At 47.9% G+C, this 7,559-nt stretch overlaps 1 protein-coding gene across 1 annotated transcript in view; it reads right to left on the bottom strand.

Moving 5' to 3' along the window:
- Positions 1-524: 524 nt before the first annotated feature.
- LOC126035481 (endogenous retrovirus group K member 5 Gag polyprotein-like) overlaps positions 525-7,559 on the bottom strand; it is a 432,730-nt gene continuing 425,695 nt past the window's right edge. Inside the window, exon 3 of the mRNA XM_049794120.1 lies at positions 525-1,697. The gene's annotated coding sequence lies outside the window, so the exon portion shown is untranslated. The remainder of the gene's footprint in view (positions 1,698-7,559) is intronic.

Here is a 7,559-nt window from a genome sequence, read left to right as displayed (position 1 = left end):
GTGACAGAGCTCCAGGAGGAGGTGAGTAGGTTGAGGAGCAGCAGGGAGTCTGAGAGAGAGAGACTACTGGAACCACACCTTACCTTCCCTGGGACAGGCCTGTCAGGCAGACAGGACACATGATATGGAGGATTCCCTATCCTCTCTCCAGCCAGCAGAACACAGTGACTTAAAGGATAGGGGGCAATGGCAACAAGTTCCTGCCCGGCACAGCAGGCGCATCTCCTCCAAGACTACCTCACCTTCCTAGGTGCCCTTGCATAATAGGTACGAGGCTCTGCAAGTAGAACTGAACAATGATGAGGATGGTGGTTCATCTAGGTTGGAGATGTCGTCAAGGTTAAGTGGATGCAAAGCTCGATGCAATTTTCTTTGATATATATATTGTAAGGCTTTTTGCTGTTCTACTGTCATTTCCCATTTCTCATCTGCATGTGCGCTCGTACCCAAGAGTTCTACCAGAGGGGCCATATCGTCATTAGTGATACCGCAAAGATCCGCACCCACTGGATATCTCTCACAAGCTTCTGGACATCATGCACCGTTGAAATTTCTGATGTTATTTGAACCTTCTGAGGTTTAACATTGCTCGCATCTATGTGCCACCCCAAATACTTCCAAGGTGCTGCCTTTTGCACCTTTTCAGGAGCGATTATTACTCCGCGATGGCTTAAGGTGTCCTGCAATTGAGTTAAAATTTCATCCTGTGGCAAGTTCCTTCCCGCTATCAAAATGTCATCCATATAATGATAAATTATTAACTGAGGAAACTGCTTTCTTACAGGCTCTAATGCCCAGGCCACATACACCTGACACATCGTGGGGGAATTGCGCATTCCTTGCGGTAACACGACCCAATGGTATCTCTTATAGGGCTCTGCCTTATTAATCGATGGTACCGAAAAGGCGAACCGTTCAGTGTCATCTGGGTGCAAGGGAATGGTGAGAAAACAATCCTTTAGATCTATAATTAACAAATCCCATTCTTCTGGAAGCATAACTGGAGACGGCAAACCTGGCTGCAGGGCTCCCATACTGTGCATCACCGCATTCACAGCTCTGAGATCATGTAACAGTCTCCATTTCCCACTTTTCTTGGGAATGGTAAATATTGGTGTATTCCATGGACTAGTAGAAGGAACAACATGTCCCGCTCTCAATTGGTCCTCAACTAACTCTTGTATTTTTAGCAGCCTTTCAGAATTTAGCGGCTACTGATCAATCCAAACAGGCTCATCTGTTTTCCAGCTAATTTTCAGGATTGGCTGCCCCTCAGTGACCGCTCCTAAAAAGGATGGGTCACTAACGTTGCTTTCATTTGGCCCAATAAATCACGGCCTATGAGGCCAAGCAATTCCTTTGGGGTAGTCATGACATACAGACGTGTCGTAACGTGTTCACCATCGGGGAACACAAATGGGTAATGGGTAGCTGACTTACTAAGGTGGCTTGTGTGCCCCCTATCCCAGCAATACCAAAATTTGGATTGATCAATGGCCACAATGGAGGCCAAATACATCGTGAAATAATCGTAACATCAGCTCCTGTATCGATTGTCATCGGTTTCTTGACGACAACTCCGTCAGGCCCTTCCAATTGCACTACCTTTTCTGGTTTACCTCTTGTTATGTCCATGGCAAAGTATACCTGCGGGTTCCCTGTGGAGCCGAATCCACCATCTCCACATTGTACTTCAGCTGGGTTCGGAACACACGACCTGAATGGAACTAATTGTGCTATTCTGGTACCTTTAGGAATAGAAACAGGAGGGATTAAAGCATGAATCATAATTTTCACAGTCCCACAATAATCTGCATCAATAAGCCCTGGGACTACCAGAATTCCTTTTAGAGCTGTTGAAGATCACCCCATTAATAAAAAAATGCACTAAGCCCAAACCCCAATGGTCCATTTATGTTGCTATCCACCAAGTGGACTCCTGCACCCACCAACGTAATGTCTACTGCGGTTTCCACGTCCACTCCGGAGCTTCCTGCAGTGGCGGATCTGGTAGTCGCGAGGCTGCCTGAGGGCTGGCAGCCCAAACCCCTTGCATTTGTGTCGTCGCGCGAGGGGCCTTCACGCTCGGTGTAAAGTTTCCCTTCTTCCTGCATTCTTGGGTGGTATGGTTATCTTTCTTACAACTGTTGCACCATCTTTTGTTAGTAGAAACTCTACATTGGCTCTTAATGTGTCCAAGTTTACCACAATTAAAACACTTGACCAAGGGTTTCTTACTGGCTTTATCAATAAGCGGATTCCGTACTGACTCACAGCAGTCCTTAATTTCTCAAGGACTTTCCAGTGAAACGCCTCCCATCTTTTTGTCCATTATTTTGTATAACAACTGGAACTGCTTGGAGCATAGCCCCTTCCACAAGGGCATTTTTTATTACTCCCCTCCAATGCCTCTCCCTCTTGTCTGCAGCAGCTATTACAGGCTGCTCCGCATCTATCGCGGGCGCGGATGGTTCCACTGTCTTTAGCTTTGAGAGGCGGGATGGATTAAAGGGCGGGGGCGGGTGCGCGGCTTGTGCTGCCCGGGGGCCAGCGGCGGCGGCTGGCGGCGGCCGCTCCATGGCCGGCTGACACACGCCACGGCGGGCTGGCGGGCGGGCGAGGGGGGTGGGGGGAGGAGAAAGCGGGGCTGGCATACGGCCAAAATCTTCGTTCTCTTGCCTTCTCGGCTCACCCTGTCGGGAGGATGCATATCTCCCCCTCACTTCTGGTTCTTCTGACCGTACTGTCAGTTTTTGTAACTGGTTCACCACCTCCGAGTCTGTCGGCTCCGGACCTGCCGGGCGACAGTCGCCCCCCCCCAATTCCTCCGCTTCTCGCGGAGTAACAGGCAGGGGGATACCTTCGGCGCCAGCGACCTGGCTGGGTATAGGCAAAGGCTGTGTCTGTGCAGGCGTCTTAGCATTAGCAGAAATGGATGTTCGGGGGGGTAGAGATAGTTGTATAGAGAATGTCCCCCTAACTGCAGCGGGATAGGCTGACGCGGCAGCCGTGGAGGCAGCAGAAGGGGTCACCGCTGCGCGGACAGCGGCGGCTGCCTGCCGTTCCGCCCTCATTGCCTGCAGCATGTCTCGATTTACCTTCCAGTGCGCTGCGTATTTGTTTGCCTCCTTTGCCTTATCCCCCCCGCTTCTAATAGCGTCCCACAGCACCTTGCCTATATTATCCCAGGTCGCTACTTCAAATGCGACGTTTATACTCGGAATAAGTTCTCTCTTCCAAGCCCATCAAAGCAACCCTTTTAACACAGAATTATCGCATTTCAGTCCTCTCTCAGAGAGAAAATAACAAAGGCGTTTTAGGACCGCTTCCTGCTCTTTGTCCAACCCCATCTTCTTCTCCGACCGCTCACCTGATCAGGGCGAGATTCAACCTTCTATTCACTTGCATGCACCTCCTCATCTTCCCAGCTCAGCTAAAGCTCATGTCGTTCTTCTGAAGCTCATGCCATCCTGCCGGGGCAGCAGGAAAGTCTCGGCCAGCTTCTCCGCTCCCTCGTCGCTTCAGCTGCACCAGAAATTCTCGTAGAGACGATAAAGTGCTGATCTGAGGGTCCCTGTTTGGGCGTCAATTGCGGTGGAGGATCCACAGGGGACATCACACACAGACCAATGTGATCAAGTGAAGTCCATTTACTACAACTTTTAGCACAGTTATATACCTTATGTGCTTGTGCACGCGCCTTATACAATACTCTAATTGGTACAATACCCCGTTTCACGCGACCCTATCTTATCCTCTATTGACTGTGCAAGCTTCTTCATGAGGTGTCCAGCAGTTACTTATCTCATTCTTTGGCATCCAGGAGTTGTTTGTCAGGCTCTTCTTATCTTCCTTTTCCCACCGTACAAGAACACAGCGTCCTTGTCTGCTTCAGCACTTTGTAAACTTATGCTTCGTTCCCACCTAACGGCTGGATTGCTCACATGCCCTCGCCCAGCCAAGAAATCCTCAAGAGAAGTCCTAGGGCAATCAAAAGAGACTTCAGGGCCTTGGAACGACTGGTTAAGGGATCAGGAGCATGAGTAGTGTTCTTCTCTATCCTTCCAGTTGCAGGGAACGATGAGGGAAGAAACAGGAAGAGCCAGCAGATCAATACCTGGCTCCGAGCCTGGTGTCACCAGCAGAATTTTGGGTTTTTTGATCATGGGTCAGTCTACATGACACCAGGCCTGCTGGCAACAGATGGGGTACACCTTTCTCAAAGGGGGAAAAGGATCTTTGTGCAAGAGTTTTCAGGGTTCATTGAAAAATATTTAAACTAGATTTGAAGGGGGAAAGGGATAAAACCAGGCTGGCTAGTGATAAGCCTGGGGGCAGCATGCCAATGTTTGAGGGATGGCATGCTAGCAAGGTCCTTCAGTCTGCTCCACAATGTGCTGAGCACACTGGATCATATATGAAATATCTCTGTACTAACACACGCAGCACCTTAGCCATCTCCATAGAGGCAGGTGATAGAGATCCCTGTGTCAGCAGACACAAGGGTTATTGATGTATTAGAAACCACAGAAGCACCTGAGAAAAGTCACATAGGAGTTAGGGCTTCTCCCCCAAAAAAGGTGGCAGCATTAATGGCCCAACTGAAGTGAATCTAGACCAATGCACACAGCATAGGCATCAAACAGGAGTGTAGGGTTCAGTTATATGGAAGTTAGTTATTGGACCTGAAAATAGCTCAGGGTCACAAGATTGTTCCAGGCGCCTTTAGAAGGCCTTGAACAGAATAAATAAGAAGATAGAAGAAGAAAGATCCCAATTAGGAAAACACAGGTGCACATTCCACGATAAAGGGAACTTGGCACAAACAACCTCAATTCAGGGGCTTATCTTGACCAATTGGACTAAGACAAGTCTTGTATGCTCTAATTAACACAACCAATTATGTCTTATGTTTGTGCGCGTGGACAGTATCGATGTAACCAATCACCACTTATGCTTGTGTGCGTGGACAGTACCGATGTAACCAATCACCGCTTATGCTTGTGCATGTGGACACCAAGTGCTTGCATGTAGTAGCCAATCAAAGTCTCTCAACAACTTAGAGAATTGTATAAAAATGATTAGCTAAGCTCAATAAACTGGCGACTTTAATCATCACATTGGTGTTCCGTCGTCCGGGCCCCGCACGGATTAATCCCTAAACCCTACACAGGAGGAGCTGGAAGCCATTGTGCAGCTGGAAAACTATGATATAGTTGCAATCATGGAAACATGGTAGGTTGACTCATGCAACTGGAGTGCTGCAATGGATGGCTATAAACTCTTCAGAAGGGATAGGCAAGGAAGGAGAGGTGGTGGGGTAGCCCTGTATGTTAGGGAGTGTTTTCACTGTCTAGAGCTTAATGATGGTGATGAAAGGGTCAAGTGTTTATGAGTAAGAATCAGGGGAAAGGCCAACACGGCAGATATCATGGTGGGAGTCTGTTATAGACCACCCAACCAGGATGAAGAGACAGATGAAATATTCTATAAGCAGCTGGGAGACATCTCACGATCGTGTGCCCTTGTTCTCATGGAGGACTTCAACTTACCAGATGACTGCTGGAAATACAATACAGCAGAGAAGAAACAGTCTAGGAGGTTCCTGGAGTGTGTGGAAGGACTTCCTGACACAGCTGGTGAGTGAGCCAACTAGGGAAGGCGCCCCGCTGCACCTGTTGTTTGCGAACAGAGAAGGACTTGTGGGTGATGTGATGGTTGGAGGCCGTCTTGGGCATAGCAATCATGAAATGATAGAGTTTTTGATTCTCAGGGAAGTGAGGAGGGGGTGTCACGACCCACTCAGAAGAGGAGGGCGAGTGACTCAGATTCGCAAATCCCCACTGGTGTGGACTAAGGTGAGACAACTCTCAAGGTTCATATACAAACATTTATTAGATTCCCACAGTGATTAATATATGTCTTAAACTAGGTTTTCCCATAATTGTTTAGGTATATAACAAATGGCAAGCAATAAGGTGCGCCTTGCATTACTTAACTCTATGAGAAAAGAGAAACAGGGGGAGAGAGAGTGAGAGAGATAAAGAGATCACCGGTCCAGCCAACGGGGTGTTTCTGGTTTGTAAGAGTGTTCTTCTGTGGAATTCCACACACTTTCCTTTTCCTTTTTCTCTTTTCAGTGGCACCTATCTTCCCCCTTTATGTTCGCCATATCAGTACAACCCACCCTCCTGCTACGGTGGCAGCTTCGTTTCAGGTTCTCCTCCCTTCCTCCAGGTGACATGTAACATGATTTGGGATGAGAGAGGGGTTCTGTAGTCACATATGTTTAGCATGATCTCTGTAATCTTCATTAGCATATGCAGGGATGTCAACTTTAATATGCATTTTGCAGATACTGAGGCGAAGGTCATTCATCGGACAGGATGGCCCCGAAAACAGAGAGTTAACAAGCTTCACAAGATACACCAGGGCAGAACCGTCCTGTCTCCACAGGGCTTCCTCCCTCAGCCACATACTTTGCTATTCCTCCCACATGGGTAAAGTGTCAGCCTTATCAGTTCATTGAACACCAGGCCTGCCTTATTCAGTTCAGGGTGCTTACGAGTGTTTGAAACATTCTTTGGAAAGGCTTGGAGGGCCTCTGCCCCACTACCCCCTTATCTTTACCAAGTTTTGTCTCTTGCCATTGTTCATACTTCCCTAATGCTACTTCTCTCAATCTTTGTTTTGGGGAGCTACAAGCCATCTCTTACAGGGGGGTCAGCAGAACTGCTACCTTGGACTTCTGGAAGGCAGACTTTGGCCTGTTTAGGGGCCTGGTTGACAGAGTCCCTTGGGAAGCAGTCCTGAAGGGCAAAGGAGCCCAGGAAGGCTGGAACATTCTTCAAGAAGGGAATCTTAAAGGCACAGGGGTGTGGGGCAAGGTTTGAAGGAATCAGACAGGACGGCGGGTACTGCTCCGTTGTTAGAAAGAGATGTGCTGGAACTTGTAGGCTATAAACTTTGGGAGGCCTGATAAGGGGAATAGAGAGGCGCCGAGGAGGTGGAGAATTACTGACCCGTGAGTCAGGCTCGATAAAGAGCTGGAACTTAGAGTCTTTTGCAAAAATAGCTTAGTTGCTGACAGTCCAATTGTTAAAGTTAAGTAGCTACCAATTAGCGCACCCTGATAAGAACTTTGAAGCATAATAACCAATCAGTTTAAAAAACACGTCTTCTAATTTTCTATATAAACGAGCGTTATATGCAATAAAAGGGACCCTCTGCTTGCATCAAGCTGTGTCCCATCTCTCAATCGCAGCACAGGGGCAGGCCGTCCCCATGTGCTGAAAGATGAGCTGGCAGGGAAGAAAACTGGCCTGGCTGAACAGAGAGCTTTGGCTGGAATTCAGGGGGAAAAAAAGAGAGTTTATGACCTTTGAAAAAGGGGCAGGCAACTCAGGATGACTACAAGGATGTCATGATGTTATACAGGGAGAAAATGAGAAGGGGCAAAGCCCAACTAGAACTTAATCTGGCTACTTTGGTAAAAGACAATTAAAAATGTTTCCATAAATACATTAACAACAAAAGGAGGGCCAAGGAGCATCTCCATC

Source organism: Accipiter gentilis, chromosome W (genome assembly GCF_929443795.1).
Source record: "Accipiter gentilis chromosome W, bAccGen1.1, whole genome shotgun sequence".
Lineage (NCBI taxonomy): Eukaryota > Metazoa > Chordata > Aves > Accipitriformes > Accipitridae > Astur > Astur gentilis.
This window is presented reverse-complemented; position numbering and strand designations above follow the sequence as displayed.